Raw genomic sequence first — 20838 nt, forward strand, 5'->3', positions numbered from 1 at the left:
CTGCACTATGCACCCTTTATCCTGCAGAAGTCAGATTCAGAAATGGCTACTAGGGACTGAGGATCTGTCCTCTGAACCAGCTGTCTTGGATGACACTGTGCTACACAACTTCCTACTCCTCCTTTGTACTCCGTACGCTTCCATACTGGAACTTCTGGAACACTACAACAACTTTTATAACTTTTGCTCTTCCCACTTACCCAATGCTGATTGGCTGATCGGTGGAAGGTTGTGACACTATGCTTTTCTAAACTGAACTCTATGCTAAGCCACCACTTTCAAGATGAGACATTTCATGAAATATTAAAAGCACATTTGAAGTCACATTTATACAATTTCCCAGAATTATCAGTACAATTATGTGGTGACACTTCTGGGTTACTACACAACCAGCTTAAAAATCCACATCAAATTCTGTAACAATCTGTTTTCTAATCTTTGGGCTGTCTCTTTATTTAGCTCTATTATTTGTAAAGAAGAATAAAGCTTTTGAATTGCTTAAATTTAAAGGAAAACCTTACATTTTACCCACTACAATACTTGTGGATGTGCATATGAACACTGCAGTAACACTTAGGTCCATGTATGTCACCCTCCCGTCCCTCACTCTCTGTATAATGTGCAGTGCACCCTTATAGTGCACAGAGTGTCCATGCTGCAGCCATGTTAAATACTGTCAGAATCTCTTTAATCTACAGCTAAAGTTTTCTTAGCATATTAACCGGTTCACTTCAATTACAGAGATTCCTGCGCCATTGTAGTGAATGGAAGTGAAATCATTGACATGGACTCAGATGAACTGGATGACATCTTACGATACCACACAGAAATTGTGTTTGCCCGGACCTCACCCCAACAAAAGCTTCTCATTGTTGAAGGTTGTCAGAGACTGGTAAGTTCCATTATAGTCTTAAATAGAGATGAGCGAGTATACTCGCTAAAGGCAATTGCTCGAGCGAGCATTGCCATTAGCGAGTATCTCCCCCGCTGCAAACAGAAGGCTCGGGTGGTGGCGCGGGGGAGCGGTGAATAGTGGCTGTCAGCAGGAGGGAGCGGGGGGGAAGAGAGGGAGAGAGAGATCTCCCCTCCGTTCCGCCCCACTCTTCCCCACAGCTCCGTGCCCGCTGCCGGCACCCGAACCTTCCGTCACGAGCGGGGAAGATACTTGCTAAAGGCAATGCTCGCTCGAGCAATCTATGCATTAGTAAATTGGTTTAAAAGTAAACAATTCCTTTTCCAAGACAAAATGCATCATTCTAGTATTGTACCCTATTTTAAGAAACGCCAACCATAGAAATGAGTGGTAAATGAAGCAAGAAAGACTGGTTCTTAGTGTTGTCAGTTTGTACTTTTTCTGCATTCTCTTGAAACAAAGAACCTTGTAGAAATGTTGCAGAGATTTTCCTCTTCATTCCTTCTAATTTTGACTAATAGGTAGATAAAGAGTGGGGCTTTTGTTAAAGGTAGAACTTAGTGCATCTAACTTTTTATTGTAGACTTACTAGTGGGGGAGGGTTCCTGTTGTAATGAATGGAAGGGAGGATTCACTTTGAGGGCCTTAGGATCCCTTTACATGGGGCGACTGTTGGGCACTTAAACCTCCAGCAGTCGTCCCAATGATTACCACTCCTGTGCTTACTGAATGGGGGCAGACCATGCTGGAGATCTCTTTCGGCCATCCACCTCCATTCAGAGTAAACAGGCAGTGGTTCATTGATGAACGGCTGCCTGATTACACAGGTCAATCACTTGATTTTTATGCCTACCTAAACTGAGCAATAAGGGAATGAATAATCATTTGTTTTTCAGTCGCCGGCAGTGTTTACAGAGGACGATTATTGCTCAGTTTTGCATGATCTAGCGATACATGGATAATCGTTCCATATAAGAGAGCCCTTACAGCCAGATATATGTTTTTGAGAAGGGTGAATATGGCTCTTCTGGAACACAAACAAATTTCTATATATATTTCTGCCATTTTTGTCAATTGTTCCTAATAACTCATAAATATCCTTCTCTCAGGGCGCTTGATATTTGATAACCTGAAGAAGTCCATTTCATACACTGTGACCAAGAACATTCTGGAGAGGATCCCTTTCATGGTCTATGTTATCATCAGCTGCCCCTTGCCCTTAGGAACGATCACCATCCTCTTTATAGAGCTGGGAACTGATATTGCAAGTTCACATTTTGGAACCTATATGTGAATTTCATGCATCAATACACAATGCATGCCCATGACTTGGTTCAGGTGACCTCCTTGGAAGGAATATTCTACAAATAACGTAGCATCTTCTCAACCGACATGTAATTTACTAGGATTGGCAAATTTCTTAACGTCACTAATTTTCTCCGATTCCCTCAGATTCCTTCCATTGCCTTAGCGTATGAGAAAGCAGAAAATGATATCATGACCAGAAAGCCACGTAACCCACTCAAAGAGCGACTGGTGAACATGCAGTCGTCATATTCCTACTTTCACATAGGTAAGAGAAATTTATTAAACTTCAGTTGTTATTGTCAAACCAAACGACTGCAATGCAAAGAGATCCCATACCAAGAGGCTTACATATGCATGTATTTGCCCCACAGCTGCAATGGAAACCTACGCTGGTTTTGTGAATTATTTCAGTTATGGCTCAACAAGGATACCTTCCAGCTACACTACTTGGACTCCGAGTTCTATGGGAGGACAAAAACACCAATGAGCTAGAAGACAGTTATGGGCAGGAATGGGTGAGCATGTGGAACAAGAAGATAGGCGACCTATTAGGGATAGACTTTCATATTTATGGACAACTGCACTGAGGAGATAGTTAATTGCTATAATTCAGTAGTCTTTAACCTGCAGCTCTCCAACTATTGTATAACTACATCTCTACATTCCCTGAAATGGTTGTTGCACTTTTCAGCTGAAATATATCTCATACAGCAGGGGTATAGCCAAGAGGGGTTTTGGTGTGGCATGTGCAATGGATGCTGGTTTCCGCCAACAAGTTATTTTACCACGCCTAGAATAGTAAACTGAACATTTCGCATTGGATTAAGGAAAGCCAAGCTATAGTGCTGATATCAGTATCATTTCCATGGAAAGGCTACGGACCCTTAATAAGGTCTGCCAAAGCGCCAATTTTTCTGCACCTAAAGTCCTACAGTAACATCAAATTGGGCCTCACTAGCTTGAGTGGTGACATTGTTGACACTAATCATTGCTCAAGTCCCAGCACAACCAGCAATGTCTATATTTTTGCAGTGACATCATAGGCAAATTATGAATACTTTAAAACAAAGTAACCTGTATAATCTTGTCTCTATTTTGCAGACCTATGTACAGCGTCTCAACCAGGAGTGGTACTGCTACTCAGCTTTCTTTATCAGTATTGTGGTCTGCCTGATGATGAACACACTTATCCGAAAAACGAGAAGAAACACCCTGATGACCAAGAGTTTTTTCAGGTGAGTGAAGGTCAGTTTATGGAACTTCTATCAGTAAGATGTCATGTTATGTTCATATATTGTTTAAGCAGGGGTGTACCCAGAAGAGGAGCCAACACAGCTGAATCACAAAGGGACAACCTTTGGGGCTAACTTACAATACAACAGTGCTATCCCTGGCACAAAGGCAGTACTAAAAAGACAAAAACTATCTGGTATTTCCTTGCTTTATACTCATTTTTATTTCCACAGGAACAAAATCATCTTCTTGGGCTTACTCTCACAAGTAGTCATTGGGGTAGGCCTCTGTTACATCCCTGGGCTGAATGAAGGCTTGCACTTTATGCCCATTCAGTAAGTATTACCATATGGAGTAGTATATACCATATTACAATGATAGCAGAAGTAGAATCCATACCCTAATCCATGCAACAGCCCATTTTACCCTTGAAGTTGAACCTACCCATGGACATACAATATCAAATATCATTGAAAATGTGACATGCAGCTCAATGATAATACTGGGCAATAGACACCAATAGTACAATCAGTTAATATTACGTCACCATGGTAGTGGCTAAAGGTTATATTTCAAGCATCAACTCTTGGTGCTATCCTTTAATCAGATTATCGTACAGTAGGAGTTGGTTGCTCATCAGTTGTTGCCATAGTCCCCTCCATGATTGATAAGATGCAATACTAGAAAGTAGAATAGGTCTTGATTGTGATGTTGACATTGCAGTAGCCATCTACCCTAAGTCACTGTGTAAAGTCAGAAGTAATATGCTATCCCCAAAATTGCAGACTTTACCATATGATATGTGCATATTTCAGCTGCCTCACCATCATTTCGTTCAATCCGAATTAGAGATGAGCGAGCAACAAAATGCTCGGGTGCTCGTTGCTCGATTCGAACTTTCCGCGATGCTCGAGGGTTCGTTTCGAGTAACGAACCCCATTGAAGTCAATGGGCAACTCGAGCATTTTTGTATATCACCCATGCTCCGCTAAGGTTTTCATTGGTGAACATCTGCATAACCCAAGAAAGTGATGGAAACGACACAGAAACGGATAGGGCAGGCAAGGGGCAACATGCTGGGCTGCATTTCAGGTTCCCAGGTCCCACTATTAAGCCACAATAGCGGCAAGAGTGGGCCCCCCCCTAACAATTTTACTTCTGACAAACCCTCATTAGCAAGGCACACCTTAGCTAAGCACCACACTACCTCCAACTAAGCACAAGCACTGCCTGCGGGACACACCGCTGCCTCTTCTCCTTGGTTACATGCTGCCCAACCCCTCCATCCCCCCCCCCCCACACACACACGACCCAGCTTCCACACCGCTCACAAAAAAGTGTCCCTGCTCAGCCTTCAGCTGCCCTCATGCCACACGCTGGCTGCATAGCCACACCACCCTCATGTCTATTTCTCAGTACATCTGCGATGAGGAGGAACTGGAGGCACACACTGCAGAGGGTTGGGAGGGCCAGGCAGCGACCCTCTTTAAAAGGGGCGATGCGATAGCCCACAATGCTGTACAGAAGCAATGAGAAATTCAATCCTGTGCCACCTCCGTCAGGAGCTGCAAACGTGGGCATAGCAATGGAGAATCCATGTGCCCACACAGTATTCATTCTGTCAAGGTGTCGCATAGCTCAATCGACACCGCAAGGGGAAAGCCATCTGCACTCTGCCCCCTACCCAAGTCAGTCAGTGTCTTTATGCCAGACAGGTCAAACACCGCGATGGGAACTAAGTGGGCACCAACAGCATAGGAGGGTCCTAGGCAACCCAAGACATGAACAATAAATAAATCTGAGCAGCCAAACATGGCAGACTTGCACCACACCCACGACATAGGCCTCGGCCCACAGCTTCAGGAATCGTAGGCAGGAAGCGGACCTTCACTGCGCCCAGGACATAGGCCTCTGCACAAACCCTCAGCAATCGCGGGCCTACAGCGGACTCCAATGCTAGCGTAGCTGTGCACGTCTCATTAGCGCTGTATTGCTCCTGTAGTTTGTCCCAATGCAGTGCCCCAGATAGAGCTAACGTCAGATGAAATACAGGTGGGCTTCGGGCCACACTGCACGCCCCAGTCGGCCTGGGTTTTTTTTTATAAGTAGACACAGGCAGGTACATCTCCCGTATGTGAAGTCCCTGTCGACCCACAGCAGGGGTGGCTCCCTGGAACCCACCGGCGGTACAAAAATATATCCCATTGAAGTGCCCTGGACAGCAGAGCTAACGTCAGATAAAATGCAGGTGGGCTTCGGCCCACACTGCATGCCCAAGTCAGACTGGGGTTTTTTTATAAGTAGACACAGGCAGTTACAACTCACTAATGTGAAGTCCGTGTGGACCGACAGCATGGGTGGGTCCCAGGAAGCCACCCAGGCGGTACATAAGTAAATCCCATTGCATTGCCCTGCACAGCTGAGGTAATGTCAGATAAAATACAGGTGGGCTTTGGTCCACACTGCATGCCCCAGTCAGACCGGGTTTTTTAATACATAGACACAGGCAGGAACAACTCCCCTATGTGAAGTCCCTGTGGACCCACAGCATGGGTGGCTCCCTGGAACCCACCGGCGGTACATAAATACATCCCATTGCAGTGCCCTGGACAGCAGAGCTAACGTCTGATTAAATACAGGTGGGCTTCGGCCAAGAATGTTTTCATTGTTGTACGAGGAGGAGGGGGATGTTTTTGAGGCAGAACGTCTCCTGTCCCGTGTCCGTGGTTATATGCACCTTCCCAGTGACCGCGTCGCTGATAAGTTCTCGCGCCTCGGGACCTAGTAGCGCGGCCTCGCCACCATCATGTCTTTGGGAAGCCTCTGTTTCCACAACCCTGTAACATAGCAGTAGCAGCAGTATAGGCAGAGCCGAGAATTAGTAACATTTCAGTGGTAAGAGTATGGACAGACACCTGTAACATTTCTTTGGCAGCAGTGACAGACCCCACTAACATTTCATTTGCAGCAGTCTAGACAGACCCCAGTAACAGTTCATTTGCAGCAGTCTAGACAGACCCCAGTAACAGTTCAGTTCCAGCAGTGCAGACAGACCCCAGTAACAGTTCAGTTCCAGCAGTGCAAACAGACCCCAGTAACAGTTCAGTTCCAGCAGTGCAGACAGACCCCAGTAACATTAACGTAGAAGCAGTATGGGCAAAGCAGCAGATTCACAGTTCCCTGGCAGCAGTGTAGGGAGAGCACAGCATTTGTAACATTTCAGTAGTAGCAGTATAGACAGGCCCCAGTTTCATTTACGTCAAAGCAGTATGGGCAAAGCCCAGTATTAGTAGAATTACAGTAGTAACAGTATACACCAAAAAAGGTAACATTTCAGGAGCAGAAGTATAAGCAGACCAAAGTTACATTTCTGTTGCAGAAGTCTAGTCAGACCCCTCTAGCGTTACAGTGGCAGAAGTATAGGTAGGCAGAACAGAGTTACATTTCTGTAGCACAAGTGCAGGCCAACCCCAGACACAGTGGTGTACCATGAGTGCAGGCGAAGCCCATAAAAATTACTTGGATTACATTGTAGGCGAGAGCCCGAAAAATTGGTGTACCGACCGTACAAATGTACCCCAGAAAAATTGCCCATGCCCAACCCAGAGGGCAGGTGAAACCCATTAATCGCTTAGCTTACTGTGGCTTAATTTTTAACTAGGCATGGAGGCAGCCCAGTCAAAATAAAAGTTGGTTCAGGTGGAAGTTTTAATGCTTTAATGAGAATTGAAACAGAAATATTATTTTGAAAAGTTATGAGCCTTTTGGCCCACAGAAAAATTGCCCATTCGGGGTGATTACATGAGGTTTCCGGAGGAGGAGGACGAATGTCATACACAGATTGACAAAGCTTTTTAGGTACCGCTGCTGTCCGCTGGTGGAGGAGAGAAGTCTGGGGAAATCCAGGCTTTGTTCATCTTTATGAGTGTAAGCCTGTTGGCGCTGTCAGTTGACAGGCGGGTACGCTTGTCCGTGATGATTCCCCCAGCTGCACTAAACACCCTCTCTGACAAGACGCTAGCCGCAGGGCAAGCCAGCACCTCCAGGGCATACAGCCCGAGTTCGGGCCACGTGTCCAGCTTTGACACCCAGTAGTTGTACGGAGCAGAGGCGTCACGGAGGACGGTGGTACGATCGGCTACGTACTCCCTCCGACTCAGCCTGGACTGGGGAGGTGTGAGACAGTCTTGCTGGGGAGCCATAAAGCTGGCGAAGGCCTTGGAGAGTGTTCCCCTGCCTGCGCTGAACATGCTACCTGATCTCCACGCCTCCTTTTCTACTTGGCCCTCGGAACTGCACCTTCTGCCACTAGCGCTGTCGGATGGGAAGTTTACCATTAGTTTGTCCACCAGGGCCCTGTGGTATTGCATCACTCTCAAACCCCTTTCCTCTTCGGGAATAAGAGTGGAAAGGTTCTCCTTATGCCGTGGGTCGAGCAGTGTGTACACCCAGTAATCCGTAGTGGCCAGAATGCATCTAACACGAGGGTCACGAGAAAGGCATGCTAACAAAGTCAGCCATGTGTGCCAGGGTACCTGTACGCAACACATGGCTGTCCTCACTAGGAAGATCACTTGAGGATCCTCCTCCTCCTCAGGCCATACACACTGAATGGATGAGGCACAAGCAGCATGGGTACCCTCTGCAGTTGCCCCAGCTGTCTCTTCCTCAGGCTCCTCCCCCCTCCTCCTCCACGCGCTGGGATATATAGACATGAGGGTGCTCTGACTATCCAGCGATATACTGTCTTCCCCCGCCTCCGTTTCCGCCCGTAAAGCATTAGCTTTTATGCTTTGCAGGGAACTTCTCAACAGGCATAGCAGGGGAATGGTGATGCTAATGATTGTAGCATCGCCGCTCACCATCAGGGTGGACTCCTCAGTTTCCAAGGACCTGGCAGATATCTGCCATCCAGGCCCACTCCTCTGTAAAGAATTGAGGAGGCTGACTCCCACTTCGAAGACCATGTTGGAGTTGGTATTCCACTATAGCTCTACGCTGCTCATACAGCCCGGACAACATGTGAAGCGTAGAGTTCCACCGTGTGGACACGTCGCAAATCAGTCCGTGCACTGGCAGATTAAACCGATGTTGCAGGGTACGCAGGGTGGCAGTGTCCGCATTGGACTTGCGGAAATGTGCGCTGACCCGGTGCACCTTGCCGAGGAGGTCTGACAAGTGTGGGTAGCCTTTCAGAAACCGCTGAACCACCAAATTAAAGCCGTGGGCCAGGCATGGCACGTGCGTGAGGCTGCCGAGCTGCAGAGCCGCCACCAGGTTACGGCCATTGTCACACACGTCCATGCCCGGTTGGAGGCTCAGTAGCGAAAGCCAGCGGTCGGTCTGCTGTCAGACCGTGCAACAGTTCGTGGGCAGTGTGCCTCTTCTCTCCTAAGATGAGTAGTTTCAGCATGGCCTGCTGACGCTTGCCCACCGCTGTGCTGCCACGCGACACCGACTGCTGGTGACGTGCTGCTGCTAACAAGTCTTGATTGCGAGGTAGAGGTTGCGTTGGAGGAGGAAGGTTTAGTGGAGGTTGTATACACCGCCGCAGATACCAGTACCGATCTGGGGCCCGCAATTCTGGGGGTGGGTAGTACATGAGCGGTCCCAGGCTCTGACTCGGTCCCAGCCTCCACTAAATTCACCCAATGTGCCGTCAGGGAGATATAGTGGCCCTGCCCACCTGTGCTTGTCCACGTGTCCGTTGTTAAGTGCACCTTGCCAGTAACCGAGTTGGTGAGGGCACGTACAATGTTGCGTGAGACATGGTCGTGCAGGGCTGGGACGGCACACTGTGAAAAATGGTGGCGACTGGGGACAGAGTAGCGCGGGGCTGCCGCCGCCATCATGTTTTTGAAAGCCTCAGTTTCCACAAGCCTGTAGGGGAGCATCTCCAGGCTGATCAATTTGGCTATGTGGACATTTAAAGCTTGAGCGTGCGGGTGCGTGGCGGCGTATTTGCGATTTCGCTCCAACGATTCTCTTAGCGACAGCTGGACGCTGCGCTGAGAGACATTGCTGGATGGGGCCGAGGACAGCGGAGGTGAGGGTGTGGGTCCAGGCCAGGAGATGGTCATGCCTGTGTCGTGAGAGGTAGGTTGGATCTCAGTGGCAGGTTGGGGCCCAGGGGGAGAGGCAGCGGCGCAAGCCGGAGGCGGTGAACGGCCTTTGTCCCACCTTGTGGGGTGCTTGGCCATCATATGCCTGCGCATGCTGGTGGTGGTGAGGCTGGTGGTGGCTATCCCGGCTGATCTTGGCTCGACAAAGGTTGCACACCATTGTTCTTCGGTCGTCCGCCGTCTCAGTGAAAAACTGCCACACCTTAGAGGACCTTGGCCTCTGCACGGTGGCTTGGCGCGAGGGGGTGCTTTGGGAAACAGCTGGTGGATTATTCGCTCTTGCTTTGCCTCTACCCCTGGGCACCCCACTGCCTCTTCCAACCTGTCCTGCTGCTGCACTTGCCTCCCTCTCTGAAGACCTGTCCTCAGTTGGCTTATCACACCAGGTGGGGTCAGTCACCTCATCGTCCAACGGCATTTCCTCCGAATCCTCTGTGCACTCCTCCCTCAGACTTACTGCCCTTACTACTACCTCACTGCTAGACAACTGTGTCTCCATCATCGTCCTCCTCACACACTGAAAGCTGTAGAGACAGTTGCCGTAAGTTCCCAGCCTCATCCCCCCGACCCCAGGAACTTTCCAAAGGTTGGGCATTGGTCACGACAAACTACTCAGGTGAGAGGGGAACCATTTTTTCCCAATCAAGGCAGGGACCCGAGAACAATTCCTGAGAGTCTGCCTGCTGACCAGAATGTGTCATTTTCATGGAGTGAGGAGGCTGGGAGGAAGGAGGAGCAGCAGCGAGAGGATTCAGAGTTGCAGCAGTGGACGGCGTAGAAGACTGGGTGGGCAATACATTGCTGGATGCATTTTCTGCCATCCACGACAGGACCTGCTCACACTGCTCTTTTTGTAATAAAAGGTCTACCACGTGGACCCCTAAATTGTGATATGAAGCTGGGGATCCCAGAAACTTGCCTCTCTCATAATCCCGCAGCAGCCGGCTGCGATTCACCTGGACCAGGAACTCGGCCTGTGCCCACACCCTTGCTTGGACCTCCGCGTCCTCGCCGGCATCCACGTCCTCGAGCCCTACCCCTCAACATGGTGGACTACGAATAGGAGCAGACAGAGCGGTGTAAATAATTATGGAATTATTTGCGTACACTTTCACGCTGACAGCGGTATTGTAACACTAACTCCAGGCAGGAACAAAGAATACGGAAGGCTGCAAACAGGCCTAGCTGTGCAATAGTGATGCACTGCAACTCCCACCAGACTCCCTGTAAATTTCAGACGGTCAGAGGTAGCCCAACGATGGAGCTTTTTTTTTCTCTCTCAGTCTGGATCCTCAGCAAAGCGTGCACTTCATTGAATTTACTCTCCCCACTAAAGTGGCATTTCATTTGGTTGTGCTGCTCAACATTACAGTTTGTGGACTATCTAGTTCCTATCTATCTTTCGCTGGTATAAGTTATATATCTCCCTGTATATACTGTATATAATTGCACACTTTATCCACAAATAAAAAACATCAAAAATTCATCCGGTTTTTATTAGGGTATGCATTTTCTTAAACTATGTGGTCTTTGAATACTGCATGCAGGTTTTTCATGTTTTTCTTTATTGCGCTTCAAAAGTACAACAAAAAGCATGAACACACCCTAAGGCTACGCTCACCATTTCCATCAACGGTTTTGAGCGCATAGTACAGCGTTTGAAAGCACTTTTTAATGCACTCCATCTTTGTGGAGGGTGAGGAGGCGCGTTAAAAAATGCAAAAATATAACAGAGCGCTCTTAAAAATCGTGGCATTACAAACATCCCATTGGAGTTTAGGTCTGAGTAACCCCATGAAAATTAATGGGAGTATTGTACCGCGGTTAGCACAGTGCTTGGGGTGCTGCACTAAGAGCATTAAAAAGCAGTGTGTGTGCGAGATTGGCATAAGGGGCTACAAATAGAGATGAGCGAGCATACTCGTCCGAGCTTGATGCTCGTTCGAATATTAGGGTGCTCGAGATGCTCGTTACTCGAGACGAGCACCACGCGATACTCGTCTCGATTAAACGAGCACTGACCATTGAATTCAATGGAGCCGTCAATACAGCCGACTCCATTGAAAGCAATGGGCTGCCGGCGATTGCGGGATGAATTGTCGGGAAAGGGTTAAATATATAAGCCCTTCCCTGCAATTCATCCAGAAATGTGTAAAAATAAAAAATATATATATACTCACCTGGTGCCGGCAGACGGAGTTGAGCGCGGCAGGCTGCAGTTCTCCTGAACTGCTCTTAACAGCTGTGAGTAGTATTCAGCAGCCGGGGATTTAAAATCCCCGCCTGCTGAATAAGATGCCTCTGATTGGTCACAGCCTGACCAATCAGAGGCCAGCCCTCACTCACACCCATTCATGAATTCATGAATGGGTGAGTGAGGGCTGCCTCTGATTGGCTCAGGGGCAGGAGAACTGCAGCCTGCCGCGCTGAACTCCGTCTGCCGGCACCAGGTGAGTATATATATATTTTTTATTTTTACACATTTCTGGATGAATTGCAGGGAAGGGCTTATATATTTAACCCTTTCCCGACAATTCATCCCGCGATCGCCGGCAGCCCATTGCTTTCAATGGAGTCGGCTGTATTGATGGCTCCATTGAATTCAATGGGCTAACATCTCTCTGCCGGGACCAGATAAGTATATATATATATATTTTTTATTTTTACACATTTCTGGATGAATTGCAGGGAAGGGCTTATATATTTAACCCTTTCCCGACAATTCATCCCGCGATCGCCGGCAGCCCATTGCTTTCAATGGAGTCGGCTGTATTGATGGCTCCATTGAATTCAATGGGCTAACATCGCTCTGCCGGGACCAGATAAGTATATATATATATTTTTTTTTTATTTTTACACATTTCTGGATGAATTGCAGGGAAGGGCTTATATATTTAACCCCTTTCCGACAATTCATCCCGCGATCGCCGGCAGCCCATTGCTTTCAATGGAGTCGGCTGTATTGACGGCTCCATTGAATTCAATGGGCTAACATCGTTCTTCTCTGCCACAGCTGTTACAGCTGTGGCAGAGGAGAACGATCGTTATGCTGACAGTGCGGGGGGGGGGGGGGGTCTCACTCTTGCCGCTATTGTGGCTTAATAGTGGGACCTGGGAACTTGAGATACAGCCCAAAATGTAGCTCCTCGCCTGCCCTATTCGTTTCTGTGTCGTTTTCATCACTTTCTTGTGTTTTGCAGATTTTCACAAATGAAAACCTTAGCGAGCATCAGCGATATACAAAAATGCTCGAGTCACCCATTGACTTCAATGGGGTTCGTTACTCGAAACGAACTCTCGAGCATCACTGAAAGTTCGACTTGAGTAACGAGCACCCGAGCATTTTGGTGCTCGCTCATCTCTAGCTACAAACAAATATTCATGTAGTGCAGGAAAGGAGTCCTTTTTGGAAAGGTTATGGCAAAGGGCAGAACATGTATGGAAATTCGTTTTGCAGCTATATGCAGCACGATTTAGGAATTGGTACGGGATGGGACAGGACCCGTGCTGGACTTTTGCACCCACACCCCTGAGCCTTTAGTTATACCCCTAATTCAAGTCCCCTTTTCGCTGGTCCCTTCAGGAGTTTGCTGCTTGATGGCATCACCTGCATACTGTGGTGGGTGGTGATAACAACCTGGTCAAAAATATTTTAACCACTGATTAGAAATTCTGAATGACTAATATTTACAATAGAAACCCGTCGTCATCCTGCCTGGTGAAGCAACATTCTGGAAAATTCAATATGAGTTATTGTATAATCTGCACCAAGCAGTAGGCGTGGTGTTCAGTACTAAAGAGCAGTTCCTAGAAAAGTTTTTCTTTCAACAGTTGCAGAGAATAGTAGAACTTTCCCAGTTCTCCTTAGGGCAGTGAGCTGGAGCCAGTTAACTGCCACTCTGCAAATAACTGCCAGATTAGCACTGGATCAATGACCCGGTACGGTAGCCATCTACAACTGACTTGGGAAACCATCAGACATGGTAGCTGGGAGTGAGAGGAAAAAGGAAGGTGGAGCCAAAGTATAATTCATAAACTCCAGAGGGTCTCTAAGCAGAGTCTCATCCGAGAGTGGTTGTCTAGAGCGGATCCTGTTAGGCCGGTTTCACATCCGCTTTCCTGCTCTGTTCCGGTATTTTCAACTAGATAGAACCTCCGTCTAAGATCAGATCAAAGTAATGGGATACGCTTAATATGTTGAGACACACATGCCTCTTCATGTATTAGGGGCATTGTGCCCCAGGGGGAAACACCGATCTTAGTAAAATTTTCCCCACAGTTACTCAAGCAAGAGTTGTAACTTAAATTCAGTACACATTAGAAAACCTTTCTTGGTCATTTAGTGTATCAACTATGTCCAAAGCACGATGGCATTTATGGAAATTGCCTACCAACATACGGATGCTATATTGCATATATTTAAAGTGTGTGCATGTGCCGATGCATTGGGAGCAGGCACCATATATGTGAAAGTCACCTTTTAGAGTTTATAACTTTATAGTGATCACATCATTAACCCTTCCCAAGGTCACTACCAGAACTGCTATATAGGTCGAGAATTGTAGACTATTCTCAGCAAGAAATACAAAAGTTACCAGCGCTCCAGTGTTGAGGGTAATAGATTTAAAATAAGATATTTTACAGGAAAAAAAGCAGAATTCACCACTTACTTCACAGGGGTGCCTTGTATGCAGCACCCCTGAATCCCAGAAAGCAGGCAGAAATCATTGAATATAGTAGAGGATGGTCTTTATGGCATCTTGTTATTATCTTAAATAATTTAGCTATGTTTATCCCAGGGTGATACGTTTTTACCTCCGGGACCTACCATGGCGCTCTCCTTGAGATGTCATAATTGACCAGTGTGAGGCTGCCTATTTGGACCTTGGTGAAAAATACCTTGATGCTTGGAGTGATACGCGATTCCGGATTGTGACGTACCGGTGTCCATTTTTCAGTGGCCCGGCTTTGCCGGGTGAGTTCCTTTCCAATCACTCCTTCCATTGTCATTTTTCTCCCACTGTCTGGAGCGCAACCCACTCTCTCATGACCTATCCTCAAGGTAGGTCATCAATAGTTGATCTGCAGGGTCTGCACCGATGAGCTGATCTCTCGGTCCTCTGCCTGTGCAGCTCAGTTTGGTACTACAGGCACAATTTCCATTTAATTCAATGGGAGCTGTGCCCACAGTAATATAAGCCACTGCAATACTATCTGCTTCCTACTGTCCGCACAGACAGCAGGCCCAAGGATCAGCTCATCATGAGAATAGGTCATTAATAGTCAAAGTCTTGGAAAGTCCTTTAAAGGGTGTTATAGTTGGTAATAACCAACATCATTTCAATACCATATAGATACTCATTGCATACAAAGACCTTCTCCAATGTTCTCTTTTACATGATTGTATAACATTACATTGCTCCTTCAACAGGACAAGTTCTTCTAGCCTTCTTCACAATGTGTTTAGCATACAAATACTGCAGGTCGATGATATATTCCACTGTCTTTCTAAAAGGTGCCCATACATATGAGTAAAATCAGACAAACCCTCTGTTCTGCGGTTATCCCAACTTTCTCACAAATTGACCATGTTGAACTTCAACATTATGGGTCCTTTGCTCCCACAGGAGAAAAACCACCAGAGGAGGAATCTGGCAGCAGGTCAGGCTGGTTTTTCATCAGCATTTTGTTTTCCTGTTCTGCCCTAAAAGCAAAAAAACAGGAAAAAAAAATATTCCAGTAAAATCCGCATTGATCTAAATGGGACTTATTTTGTTTCAGTTTGTTTAAGTTTCATCTGATTGCTTATTTACAGAAATAGATTGACACGCAGGAATTTTTTTCCCATCTAAGGCCACCTGCACACGAGCGGAAATTCCGCAGCGGGATTTCCCGCGGAATTTCCGCCGCTGGAAGCTTGCATAGGATTGCGTTAACAAACGCAATCCTATGCAGACGGACGCGATATGGCCGCGCGAAATATCGCGCGGCAACAAATCGCGGCATGCTTTATTTCTGTGCGCGGCTCCGGTCTGCGCATGCGCCGGCTGCGTGGCAAGCCGGCACATCACACAATCGGAGCCGGCGAGTGTGGGTGACTACGTGCTGGTCCCTGCAGGCACTCGGGTCTGGTCCCGCGGCGAGAATCCTCGCCGCCGGATCCGACCCGCCCGTCTGCAGGCGGCTTAAGGCTGGTTTCACACGGGGCGGATTTGCAAATCTGCCTGCGGCCGCTAATCCTAGTATTAACCAGCCATGTGGACGAGATTTCTCAGAAATCTCGTCCACACGGGACGGCAAATCGGCCGCGGCAAAGCCGGCGCTGCGGCGCAGATTAACCGGCCGCAGCATGTTCATTTTTTTTCTTCCTTTGCTGCGGCTGCGCTCTCCTCTATGGGAGGCCGGCCGCAGCAGAAGAGCGAGTGGCCGGGCCGCTTCAAAACCCGCGGCTAAGTGCCGCGGGTTTTGAAGCAGCGCTGCTCCTGGCGGAAATTGAGGTTTTTCGCTGCGGCCAAACCGCGAGATTTCCGCTGTGTGGGAACCCAGGCTAAGGGCCAATGCCCAGGGCCATATTTCTGCTATGTTTTTTTACACGGCCGAAATTCACGGCGTTGTCCCGCAGCTATTAGCTTCTATTGAACCTTATAGCTTAATGTTCACGCTGTGGAATTCCACTGCCGAATTCTGCAGCATTGAAGAAAACGCGGCATGTTCTGTGTGGAACATGCCACGGGAATACGCGCGGCTGGCATCCATTGTAGTCAATGGAAGCCGGCCGTCACGCTATATTTCCCCTGCAGCACAGCAGAAGTATTGCGTTAATACGCATCCCCGTCCACCGCCAGCTGCGTCATCCGTCACTGCTGGCGTGTCATACACTGTACTACGCATGTGTGCCGGCCATCAATGCGGGATGCGTACAGCAGATCCGGAGTGGCAACTATGGGGGTTTAGGGGGTACCGCGGTGGTCTCTGCTGCGATATTCTGCTGGTGGAATATCACGGCCGTGGGCATGAAGTCTAAAGAAACAAACTGGAAAGAATGGAACATTCCTTTTTTTCATTCTACTCTATTAGGGATGGAAACAAATGGAAGGTATTCCGTTTAATACAACTGGGCGTGTGCAATTATAAAATATAGCCACATTCCAATTTTTAAAAAATGTATCCATTACAAATTCATCATGACAGATGTCCAACCGATGCACACTGAAGCTAGCTATCCATTATATGGCAGATCACTTAGTTACAGTTGACATCATTTAGACAACCATATTTTTTTGTCTTAAAAAAAAATGGATCTACTAATAATGGATGAAAGAACATTAATTTGAACATAGCCTTAATCCGCTCTCCCCATTGAGAACCACTGCATGCTTGGCCAAAATCAGGTGTGCATGTTTATGGAGCAGTCTGGAGGAATAGTTGTTGGGTATGGCCACATTAATTCCTTGCTCGTCTTGGCTCCAATTAGACCTTTTTTATGGCCCCTATTTCCAATGAATTTCATGAACTATTCCTGGACACTGTCCTTCATGTATGGTCACCTTCCTCCGTATTTCACAAAATGTTCTGAACTCCTATCCTGTAATTTCTAACCTGCTTCACTTCAATGTCATTAGAGCCAGCCTTCTCCAGCTATAGATTCTAGTTGTGCTTACCGGTACAACATGTATCACTATCTGTGTCATACCTCCAGGCGACATACCTCCAGTCATAATTAAACATGATGATTTTGACTGCAGGCAAATTGTTGGTACCCAGAGGCGTGGTGCCAGTATTTTTGAAACAGTTGCACTTGTTGGCTGTTCCAAGGTATCAAGAGTGTGCGAAGATGGGTTGAACCATGGACAGACCTCTGACAGAACAGACAGCAGCAACCCACATGTGGCTGATCCTAAAGGCAAGTGTCAGGTAGCACATCTGATATCTCAACAAGGATGTGCCCACAGTGCGCCAACTGACCCAGCAATACAACAGTAGACATTTTTCCACACTGATCATGTAGCATACCTTGCATCAACTGGAGTTCAATAACCAAAGAATGACAAGGGTGTCCCTAATAACACAACATCTCCAACAATTCCTTGTGTGGGTCCAGGAAATGCGTCAATGGCACATGGCAGAAGGTTGCTGCTGAACCATATGGATGGCTAGGTTTGCATTTGGTGTAAACAGCATGAGGGTGCATTCACACTAGGGAATGGTTAGAGGAATACGACATGTTTAATGGGGTTACGGCCCAAACTCACTGGGCCGTAACCCCATTAAACATGTTTGGGATATGCTGAAAGGGCTGTGAGTTTCTGCTCCCATTTAGCCACAAAATGTGCACCAACTGAAAAGCTGCTGCAGAGGACATGGGTTGAGTTGAGTAGGGAGGATGTTCATTGGGGAATCTGTTCACTAATGTCTGAAAGCCGTGTTCACCCAAAAAGGTGGACCAACTTGTTATTTTTTCAACGCAAATGTTTTACAGCATTTTTGTGAGCGTTTGCCTGAATTTATACTGCATATTTTGTGCAGTAACAACGCAGACGAAGCAAGCTGATGACATCACTATTTTCCCCTGTCCCGGTGCCATAGTAAGCAGCATTAAAAACCCAGTAAAATGCTGTGCAGATTTTTTTAAAGCTGCTTTTAATGTACCCCATTCATTGCCATGGGCGACGCAGCTTGTCAAAAACGTGCTGGATCGCCCAAAAAAAACATACAGCATCCGTTTTACCACGTGTTCTAAATGCTGCGCTAAAATACTTGCCTAAGAAGCCCCATTGAAATGAATGGAGGCTTAGTGCCTAATTTTTAGTGGGACGTTAAGAACGCCGGCTAGATGCTCTAAAAAAAATGCCTGTGTGAGAAAGGCCTTGAAAGGTTGACTTCACACTGGCAAGAAAATTGCACAAATTTTACATGAATAGGAACCCCATCCTTTTGAAAGTGGTCACACACGAGTGATTTTTTTTGCTCATTGCATTGCAGTGCAGGAAAAAATCACGGCACATCCTATCTGTGTGTGACCTCGCATGGCATTGCCCATTGTTTTCAATGGGGCCGGCAGCAGCATTGCACCATGTGCTAGGTGCATGCAATGCGATGCGAGGTTTTCCTATTGAAAACAATGCGATAAAGCCATGTGAGGCGGTTTTAAAACAAAAACACCTTCTCATCTACTGCAAAATTGTATATTGGGAAGCACGAAATCAGGCTCCCCAATATACGATTTTGCAGCAGATGCAAGGCCCAATATCACACTCGCCCGTGTGAAGTTAGCCTTAGTATTCCGAAGTCCTCGTTCAGATGAGTGCTGTTTTAGCCCTGCTAAGCAGCGCTCAAAACGCGCTTCTATAGGAACCCGTTGGTTCCTATAGAAGAGCTAACATGGCCGACTGTTAGACGCGCTGAATCAGCTCATCTAACAAAGATAGGACGCTTTGCACTCGCATGTTCTATCTTCCCTGCGTGCTTTCCATACACTCCTATGGGAGCCTTAACAGCACGCAGTAAGCACCTTGGATCGTGTGAACGGGTGACTTCACAGAGCTTGAAGTCACCCGTTCACGCATTTTTTTCAGGACTATAGTTGCACTGATTTCTTGCTGCTTATTAGCAGGGCGAAAACAGCGTTCATCTAAACGAGGCCTAATGCAGTGATTGTTTAATTTATTTTCAACCTTCACATACAAAGTTGCAGTTCCCTCTATCAGGCTACATATTCATGCCTATATGTTTGAGGGTGGTTTCAGATGGCCGTATGCGCACCTACGCTCACTGGCACAGAGCATAGTTGGCATGATTGAGGATTTTCCCTGGCCGTACGAACTCCACACCATAGCGCAGGAGTTTGAAAAAAAAATAAAAATAGCGAGAAGAAAGGTCCTGCCCTAGCTTTCCCGCATGTAGTTAATATTTCGTGCGGGAAAGAGCAAGTCCTATCTTTTCTTGCTCATACAATTAACAGGGAAGAATCCCAATAGTAAAAGCGAATCCACTGAAATCATTTGAAATCAATGGTTTCGTTTTGTCCCACTATGCGGCAGTGATTATCATGGGTGTATAATGGGTCTAAAACACATGCATGCCCTAAAAATGTGAACCCTCAGCCAATACAGATATGACTATATATGCCTTTTTAGGATATTGTAGAGTAGTATTTCCTGTTACTCTCGTCTGCCTCAGGTGCATCTTGGAGATCAGCATCTCAATACGTTTGTGTAAAGAAAAAGAAATACTGGTTTATCTGGAGGAAACCTGGTATAGCTAGATCCAAAATCTAATGAGTTCATTACCTGGAGGTGGGGACAGTGGGCAGGGCCACTCAATATATAAGATATGGGTTGATCCCTCAGAGGTATGGCATCCTCCATCAGTTAACTGCTAGGATTAGGCAGCTCCACTCCTGCAGCACCCCGCATCAGCCTTCCTGCAGCACATTGACCTAGTCTGAATATCCAGCCCTGCAAGGATGTCTTCTCAGCTAAGTGCACTTCTAGTAGATCTGCAAAATGTCTTTCAGTTTAAGAATTTAGCCGACCCTTACTGTTCTATATAAAGCTAGAAATATATGGAAAGATAGAGAGATATATATTATATATATATGTATATCTTATTTATGAGACTGAATTACTACAGACATATCTACATTTATCTCATATTCAGGGCATAACTATGGGGGATGCGGTTGCACCTGGGCCCAGGAGCCTTAGGCTGGGCTCACACGGGGTGGAATTGCTGCAGAATTTCCGTGCAGACTTTCTACACCGAAATTCCGCCGGCAATTTTTAAAGCGGCAAAGTGGATGAGATTTGTGGCCAAGCTGCGCAGAAATTGACATGTAGCCCGGAAATCAAAGCCACAGCATGTCAATTGTATCAACATTTCCACTCAGGCCATCTCTCCTCTCTATGGGGAAGAGCTGGCTGCAGCGGAATAAGCTGCTTGAAAACCCGTGCCTAATCCCATGGGAATTCGAACTGCGGAAATCTTGTGAAATTTCCATGCGGTACCGCTGCATAAATTTTGCGAGATTTCTGTGGGATTTCCATCCCATGTTAACCCAGCCTTAGGGGGCTCATAAGGCCTGTCTTCTCCATATAGGGAGCCTAGTATGAATAAAGCATTATAGTTGGGGGGCCCTGTTACAGGTTTTGCATTGGGGCCCTGAATCTGCACGTTACGCCTCTGGGTATGGGTACAGATGAAGGATAGGGGGGCCACAGCTTAACTTTTGCACCTGGGCATCTGAGCCTTTAGTTACACTTC

The 20838-nt window shown here is 47.0% G+C and overlaps 2 pseudogenes; both read left to right on the forward strand.

The window, feature by feature from the left end:
- Nucleotides 1–20838, forward strand: part of LOC136633651 (potassium-transporting ATPase alpha chain 2-like) — a 66560-nt pseudogene that overhangs the window by 17596 nt on the left and 28126 nt on the right.
- LOC136631694 (potassium-transporting ATPase alpha chain 2-like) overlaps nt 1617–20838 on the forward strand; it is a 28994-nt pseudogene continuing 9772 nt past the window's right edge.

This window comes from Eleutherodactylus coqui, chromosome 6 (assembly GCF_035609145.1).
Source record: "Eleutherodactylus coqui strain aEleCoq1 chromosome 6, aEleCoq1.hap1, whole genome shotgun sequence".
In the NCBI taxonomy this organism is placed as follows: Eukaryota; Metazoa; Chordata; class Amphibia; order Anura; family Eleutherodactylidae; genus Eleutherodactylus; species Eleutherodactylus coqui.